We start from the raw sequence: 9,375 nt of genomic DNA, 5'->3' as shown, positions 1-9,375 counted from the left end.
GGTCTTGGAGACACTGTCTGATAGTCGTGATGGAGATACTGACTTATAGTCATGGTCATGGAGACATTGTCATATAGTCATGATAGAGACACTGTCTGATAGTCACGGTAATGGAGACAGTGTATGATAGTCAAGGAGACACTGTCTGATAGTCATGGAGACATTTTCATATGGTCTTGGAGACACTGTCTGATAGTCATGATGGAGACACTGACTTATAGTCATGGAGACATTGTCATATAGTCATGATAGAGACACTGTCTGATAGTCACGGTAATGGAGATAGTGTATGATAGTCAAGGAGACACTGTCTGATAGTCATGGTAATGGAGATAGTGTATGATAGTCAAGGAGACACTGTCTGATAGTCATGGAGACATTTTCATATGGTCTTGGAGACACTGTCTGATAGTCACGGTCATGGAGACACTGTCTGATAGTCACGGTAATGGAGATAGTGTATGATAGTCATGATAGAGACACTGTCTGATAGTCACGGTAATGGAGATAGTGTATGATAGTCAAGGAGACACTGTCTGATAGTCATGGAGACATTTTCATATGGTCTTGGAGACACTGTCTGATAGTCACGGTCATGGAGACACTGTCTGATAGTCACGGTCATGATGGAGACACTGTCTGATAGTAACAGCCATGATGGAGACACTGTCTGCTGGTCACGGTCTTGATGGAGACACTGTCTGATAGTCACGGTCATGATGGGGACACTCTCTGATAGTCACGGTCATGATGGAGACACTGTCTGATAGTCACGGTCATGATGGAGACACTGTCTGATAGTCACGGTCATGATGGAGACACTGTCTGATAGTCATGGTCATGATGGAGACACTGTCTGATAGTCATGATGGAGACATTGTCTGATAGTCATGGTCATGATGGAGACACTGACTTATAGTCATGGTAATGGAGACACTGTCTGATAGTCATGGAGACACTGTCTGATAGTCATGGAGACACTGTCTGATAGTCATGATGGAGACATTGTCTGATAGTCATGGTCATGGAGACATTGTCATATAGTCATGATAGAGACACTGTCTGATAGTCACGGTAATGGAGACAGTGTATGATAGTCAAGGAGACACTGTCTGATAGTCATGGAGACATTTTCATATGGTCTTGGAGACACTGTCTGATAGTCATGATGGAGATACTGACTTATAGTCATGGTCATGGAGACATTGTCATATAGTCATGATAGAGACACTGTCTGATAGTCACGGTAATGGAGACAGTGTATGATAGTCAAGGAGACACTGTCTGATAGTCATGGAGACATTTTCATATGGTCTTGGAGACACTGTCTGATAGTCATGATGGAGACACTGACTTATAGTCATGGAGACATTGTCATATAGTCATGATAGAGACACTGTCTGATAGTCACGGTAATGGAGATAGTGTATGATAGTCAAGGAGACACTGTCTGATAGTCATGGAGACATTTTCATATGGTCTTGGAGACACTGTCTGATAGTCACGGTCATGGAGACACTGTCTGATAGTCACGGTCATGATGGAGACACTGTCTGATAGTAACAGCCATGATGGAGACACTGTCTGCTGGTCACGGTCTTGATGGAGACACTGTCTGATAGTCACGGTCATGATGGGGACACTCTCTGATAGTCACGGTCATGATGGAGACACTGTCTGATAGTCACGGTCATGATGGAGACACTGTCTGATAGTCACGGTCATGATGGAGACACTGTCTGATAGTCAGTCATGATGGAGACACTGTCTGATAGTCACGGTCATGATGGAGACACTGTCTGATAGTAACGGCCATGATGGAGACACTCTGATAGTCACGGTCATGATGGAGACACTGTCTGCTGGTCACGGTCTTGATGGAGACACTGTCTGATAGTCACGGTCTTGATGGAGACACTGTCTGATAGTCATGGTCATGATGGAGACACTGTCTGATAGTCACGGTCATGATGGAGACACTGTCTGATAGTCAGTCATGATGGAGACACTGTCTGATAGTCACGGTCATGATGGAGACACTGTCTGATAGTAACGGCCATAATGGAGACACTGTCTGATAGTCACGGTCATGATGGAGACACTGTCTGCTGGTCACGGTCTTGATGGAGACACTGTCTGATAGTCACGGTCTTGATGGAGACACTGTCTGATAGTCATGGTCATGATGGAGACACTGTCTGATAGTCACGGTCATGATGGAGACACTGTCTGATAGTCAGTCATGATGGAGACACTGATAACCACGGTCATGATGGAGACACTGTCTAATAGTCACGGTCATGATGGAGACACTGTCTGATAGTAACAGCCATGGTGGAGACACTGTCTGCTGGTCACGGTCTTGATGGAGACACTGTCTGATAGTCACGGTCATGATGGAGACACTGTCTGATAGTCACGGTCATGATGAAGACACTGTCTGATAGTCACGGTCATGATGGAGACACTGTCTGATAGTCACGGTCATGATGGAGACACTGTCTGATAGTAACAGCCATGATGGAGACACTGTCTGCTGGTCACGGTCTTGAAGGAGACACTGTCTGATAGTCACGGTCATGATGGGGACACTCTGATAGTCACGGTCATGATGGAGACACTGTCTGATAGTCACGGTCATGATGGAGACACTGTCTGATAGTCACGGTCATGATGGAGACACTGTCTGATAGTCAGTCATGATGGAGACACTGTCTGATAGTCACGGTCATGATGGAGACACTGTCTGATAGTAACGGCCATGATGGAGACCCTTTCTGCTGGTCACGGTCTTGATGGAGACACTGTCTGATAGTCACGGTAATGATGGAGACACTGTCTGATAGTCACGGTCGTTTCTGATGCCACCAACCACTGGCTTCGCTGGTCCAGGTTCGATCAGTTCGAGCCTCATGATCCAGACGTCATGTTACTGGCGGGCATCCTTTCACTAGCGCGGGACTGAGATGACCGCAGACAGATTACTCGCGACTGAACATTTGATCAAAGCTCCCAGGTATTCATCCTAACAAGAGCCACTCCTCTATTTCACAGGACTTCTGTTTCATACCCAAATACACGTTTGGACGGATTTGGTGAAGTAAACCTATATATTGTAACCTCCGATACAAACATAACTATTGTCACTTTGGAAACAATTCTCGATCAAGTTAGAAGTTTCAGCAAATTTTCAACACGCATGTTCGATTATCTGTCTCCAATATTATCACGCCGAAAACTTTGAATATTTTCAGACAGTTCACGTGCACTTCTTGAAAGATGATCCTTGACCGTGTTGGCAACGTGCGCGGTAAACATCAACTGATGACGATCTGTACCGCCACACGGCATGATGTCAATGGACTATTCTGAAGTAAACCGAGTGCATAAAACATCAGATATGTGTCCCCAATACGTTACTGTCCTCCCAGAAGATAATTAACAAACCAACAAATTAATAAGCCTTAGGTCTTGACTAGAAATAAATAAATAAATTTAATAAAAAAAATATTCAAAAAAATAAAAATAAATAAAATATAAAAAGAATAAATAAAAATAAATAAAAATAAATAATAATAATAATGCCAAAAACAAATAACATCAGAAGGAAAAGGACCCCCAACTAAACTAAGCCTACTTACCCCAATGTGGAGGGTTACACAGAGATTAGCGAAGATAGTTTAAAACGCACACCGATACTGTAATTGCGTTATTCGAGAGTTCGTGTGCCACTGTCTATTTTGCGTGACACGTAATGTGTGATCGTAATCAAGGATACCCTACCTTGCCCGGGTGGTAGGTCGCCTGGTATGTCAACCTTCTACTTGGTATCCCCATTATAACGCGAGCTATACTTGACTGACTATCTTTACCACGGCCATGGTTGTTCTTGTACTTAGCGGACAGAGACTTGCTCTTTTCTAATTGGATTCATGCCTGGTTTCATAAATATATTCAGTGAAACTGATGGTCATCAAATGTCAGCAAAACACATTTACATATTTACGATACTTGGAACATATATCATATTTGCAACAAACTTGGCACGGTAATAACATATTACAACACACGGCTGTTATAACATTGACGACTAATGGCATGGTTGAAAAAGAGTTTACGACATAGTGCAGTTACTTTTACGTAACATGACATGAGTACAACATTATGACGTGTGACGTTATAACGTACGACACTGCGCATTTACGACACTTGTCATAGTTCTAACATTTACGACTCTTGTCATAGTTATAACATTTACGACACTTGGCGTAGTTATAGCATTAACGGCACACGGCAGCGTAAGACCACATTACAACACACTGCATACTTATAACATTTACGACACAAAACACTGTAACATATTTACGACACATGTCAGTTTTAACATTTTCGACACAATACATGGTTAAAATATTTACAATGGCAGTTATAACATTTTCGGCACAATACTCGGTTATAACATAATTACGACACATGAAACAGTTATAACATTTACGACACATGACAGTTATAACATTTTCGGCACAATACTCGGTTATAACAATCATGACACATGAAACAGTTATAACATTTATGACACATGACAGTTATAACATTTTCAACACAATGCAGGGTTAAAACATTTACGACAATGGCAGTTTGATCATTTTCGGCACAATACACGGTTATTACACATTTACGACACATGACAGTTATAACATTTTCGACACAATGCAGGGTTATAACGTTTACCACAATGATCATTTTCGGCACAATACACGGTTATTACATATTTACGACACATGACAGTTATAACATTTTCGACACATGACGCAGTTATAACAAAAGTTTCCAAAAATTGTAGTGTTTATATTGTAAGGATTGAAACCACTCCGTGGTGATTTCTGTATCACCACATCGCCACAGCTGTGTTAGTGTTCTACATGTGCCCAAGTGCAAATCAAGATGGTTTTGGAAAGAGGTGGCGGGGGCTGGTAGTACTCATCTCCAGAATACCTACACTTATCTCAATGTATCACATGAACATAAAACGTCAACGCCAGACAATAACCAGTCTCGATTATCTCACGAAACAGGTGCCGTCGGGTGTGAAGGGCAAAATTATGGCAACAGTATATGCCTATGATAACACCAGGTGTTCGCGAAAGTTGTAAGCATGTCCTAGCACCCGTGTCTCACACAAGACCATGACAAGAGTTTGAAATCACAGTTTTGTTTGTTTGTTTTTTGTTTAACGCCGCCCTCAGCAATACTCCAGCTATATGACAGCGGTCTGTAGAAAATCGAGTCTGGACCAAACAATCCAGTGATTGACATGAGCAACGATCCACGTAAATGAGATACGATGACATGCATCAACCAAGTCAGCGAGCCTGACCACCCGATCCCGTCACGTCAAACATAGTCACCTTTTACGGCAAGCCTGGGTTGCTGAAGACCTATTCTACCCCGGGTCTTCACGGGTCGGAAATCACAGTAACAACCGAGAAGCCATAGTCAGAGTCCAATCTGGATCAATGCATAGACATTCGAATTTCCAACCGTGACTTCCCCCTTCATGTTTTACAATGAGCCTCATCTTAGGGCGTCAGGTACTTTTACTTAGGATGTACATTTTATTCACACTTGATGGAAAGACATTACATTACTACTACTACTACTACTACTACTACTACTACTACTACTACTACTACTACTACCACTACTGACCGCCTCCTTGGTCTTGTGATAAAGCGTCCGCCCGGAGAGCGGAAGGTCTGGGGTTCGATCCCCGGCCGCGTCATACCAAAAGATGTTAAAAGGTGGTACTTGTTGTTACCCAGTCTGGCGTTCGGCATTAAGGGGCTAAAACAAGGACTGGTCGGCTCGGAGTCAGTATACTGTGTCTGAGTGGGGAATTCATGTTAAACTGCGTCATGGTATCTCAGTGGGCTAGCACTATAAATCGGCATTAGTCTGGACTAGTACAAGCAGCCACACAAACACGCACACAAACATGCACATCGCTATGTAAGTGCTATAATCTTGGACGCGACGTCAAACCCCATTTCACCTCACCTCACTACTACTACTACTACTACTACTACTACTACTACAGTAAACTACGGTTATAACGAACTCAAAGGGACTACTAATTTTAGTTCGTTATAACCGTAGTTCGTTATAAGCATATATACAGCATAACTACAACAATTAGTCCGAACCAAAAAGTAAGTTCGTTATATCCGTCAGTTCGTTATAAGCGTGTTCGTTATAACCGTAGTTTTAATGTACTAGATCGGGACATGGTGTCCCCAATCCATCCATCCAGACAGACATCCAGACAGACAGACAGACATCCAGACAGACATGCAGACATCCAGACAGGCATCCAGACATCCAGACAGGCATCCAGACATCCAGACAGACAACCAGACAGACAGTCAGGCAGGCAGACATCCAGACATCCAGACAGACAGACAGACAGACAGACAGACAGACAATCAATCTCACATGTAACACAGACACACGAATGTTATTGTCAGAAGTTACGGTATCCCATGATATAATAACACCTTCATGACTACTTTCTTCGCACAACGAAACATTTCTCCACTTTTCTATCTCATTGTTTATAAACAAGCTATGGGCAACGGTGTTAACCGACAGATAGACAGATAACTGGGCACAGTCAGCGAGTCGTGATCGCTTGTCGGAATCCTGAGTATATGATTTCAAAGATGGCACGATATAAGGGGAGGTAATCCCCATCACTTTCTTCTCATTTTGCAATTGTCCTCTCGAGTTCTGGAGGGTAAAGGTCGCACGCTAGATATTGTTCTCAACAGGTAAGTAGTTGCGCTAAACACCTTGTAGTTTGGTACTTATGAACTTTGCTTTCTTGTAAAAACTGTTCCATTATTCGTTGTACAATACATTCAAGTACTTGGTTATTAAGACTTTATGTAATTAGTTGTGTTGAAAATATCTCCTTTGAATCAGGTTCTCCTCAACAAGTTCTTTCTAATCTTGATATAGAATACTATACTTCTTGTTTATTTGTGAATAAAATGTTTTGTTCCAGCTCGAATTTGGAAGGTTTTTTCTTAATCTTAGTGAGTGAGTGAGTGAGTGAGTGAGTATGTTTTTACGTATCTTTTTTAACTATTCGAGCAATATCACAGCGGGGTACACCAGAAATGGGCTTTACATATTGTACCCATGTGGACAATCAAACCCACTCGACGTGACAAGCAAACGCTTTAACCACTAGGCTACCCCACCGCCCCAATGATCTTATCTAACACCTGTGTTGAAATATCTTGGTATCCCAGCATTTTTTCATGTTCAATTAATCCAGTCAAACCTACAGGTGATACATGATAATATGAACAAGTAACTGCATTTCATTAGAAAATTGAATATTGAATTAAATATATATATTTCTATAAACTTAAAATTGTATCGTTCCGTATATATTGCGGGTGTTAATAAGTATTTGATACCCGGGAATCCTTAAGTTAACGACGTCGGTTCCAAATGAAATTTCCGGGGCATCACAATCCGGCGTGTCAGCTTAATGTGGGAGGAAAGCCCCAAGTGATGCAGGTCTCAGACATTTACCACTTCGGTGAAATCCACGAGCACGGCTATGGTGCTGACAAACCTAGAAACATAATCGGGTCGAACCGGGATTCGCATCCACAATCATAGGTTTCTGGCGTGCCTAAGGGACACAACTCTGCACAGCGAATCGCGGCGCCTTAGACGACTGGTCATTCTTTCCTACACTGATGACCGACCATCAGTTTTATGCAAGATGGCGGCTGTTCAACATTTAAATTTAGGAAATACCTGTTAATTTCAAAAGGATAATTTGTTCCAGAAAATCCTCAAACCAAAACATTTCTTCTCAAAAACAACAACCAGTTGGTGACGTACAAAATATGTTTCGAGTCTCAAAAGTATAAGGTATTTCCTTTCAGAGAAAGAGTACTTGAATAATACTTGAATAATCATTTATCAATTTGCAGTTTATTGGATAATAAAATTACTGACGATCAAGGGGCTGGGATATTTGTTCAGGACAAATTAGATACTTTTAAAAAAGAAAATGGTTTTAGGACCTACCGGCCTATTACATGCCTAACGAACAACACACACTTGTTAACATGTCCTGAAGCTTCGCCTAGAAGTGAGTGAGTGAGTGAGTGAGTGAGTGAGTGAGTTGGGTTTAACGCCGCTTTTAACAGTATTCCAGTTATATCACGGCGTGTCAGCTTAATGTTGGAGGAAAACCCAAGTGATGCAGGTCTCAGACGTTTACCACTTCGGTGAAACCCACGAGCACGGGTATGGTGCTGACAAACCTAGAAACATAATCGGGATTCGAACCCACAATCATGGGTTTCTCTGCACAGCGAATCGCAGCGCCTTAGACGACTGGGCCACCCGTGCCCCCTTCGCCTACAAAATCCCCTTGGTGTAAGGGATAGAACGTGTGGCTGGAAGGTCCATGGTTCAGTCCCCGGCCACGTCATACCAATAAATGTTAAATTATGTTACTTGTTGTTTCCCTTCCTGACGCTCTACATTAAGGGGATAAAACAAGGACTGGTCGACTCGGAGTCAGTATGCTGTGTCTGAGTGGGGTATCCATGTTAACATCCAGCATGGTATTTCAGTGGGCTAGCACTGTTAAACTAGCATTTGTCCTGTATTACATATAATGATATTTTAGATAAGACATTCGGTATTGAAAAGATACAGATAATCGACGTGAGAATATACGGGAAAGACCAAGTTTAAACCCCCTTTTCATAAAATGGACTTGCCTGACATTGCTGAAGTCAGATTCTATTCGGGGAATCCTCATTATTTAAATACGGGTAAGCATTTTTAAAGCTTGTACATTTTATTAACATCATTAAAGAGGCTGCACATAATATTGATATCCCACATAAGAAATAAACGACTCGTGGTTGTTGTCTGTCGCACAATAAAACCCTGCAGGGAGAATAAACCACTTGGGACTGCGCCCCTGATGGTTTATTATCCATGCAGTGTTTTATTCTACCAGTGAGTGAGTATGGTTTCCCGCCGCTTTAATCACTATTCCAACAATATCAAGACTGGGGACACCAGAAATGGGCTTCACACAATGTACCCAAGTCGGGAATCGAACCCGGGTCTTCGGCGTGACGAGCGAACGCTTTAACCACTAGGCTACCCCACTGACACTTATTGTACCTTAAACAGCATCCTGTCATCATTTATTTCTTAAATATAATACCGGAGTAATGCTTGTCTAACAGTGCTAGATCACTGGAACACCATGGTTTATTTTCCCTGCAGTGTGTGTCAGTGAGTGTTCATAGCATTCGGCCATGGGATCCG

The sequence above is a fragment of the Haliotis cracherodii genome, unplaced genomic scaffold (assembly GCF_022045235.1).
Source record: "Haliotis cracherodii isolate W230 unplaced genomic scaffold, xgHalCrac1.p SCAF_19, whole genome shotgun sequence".
NCBI lineage: Eukaryota > Metazoa > Mollusca > Gastropoda > Lepetellida > Haliotidae > Haliotis > Haliotis cracherodii.
The sequence above is the reverse complement of the archived record's forward strand: the minus strand, read 5'-3'. Positions refer to the sequence as shown.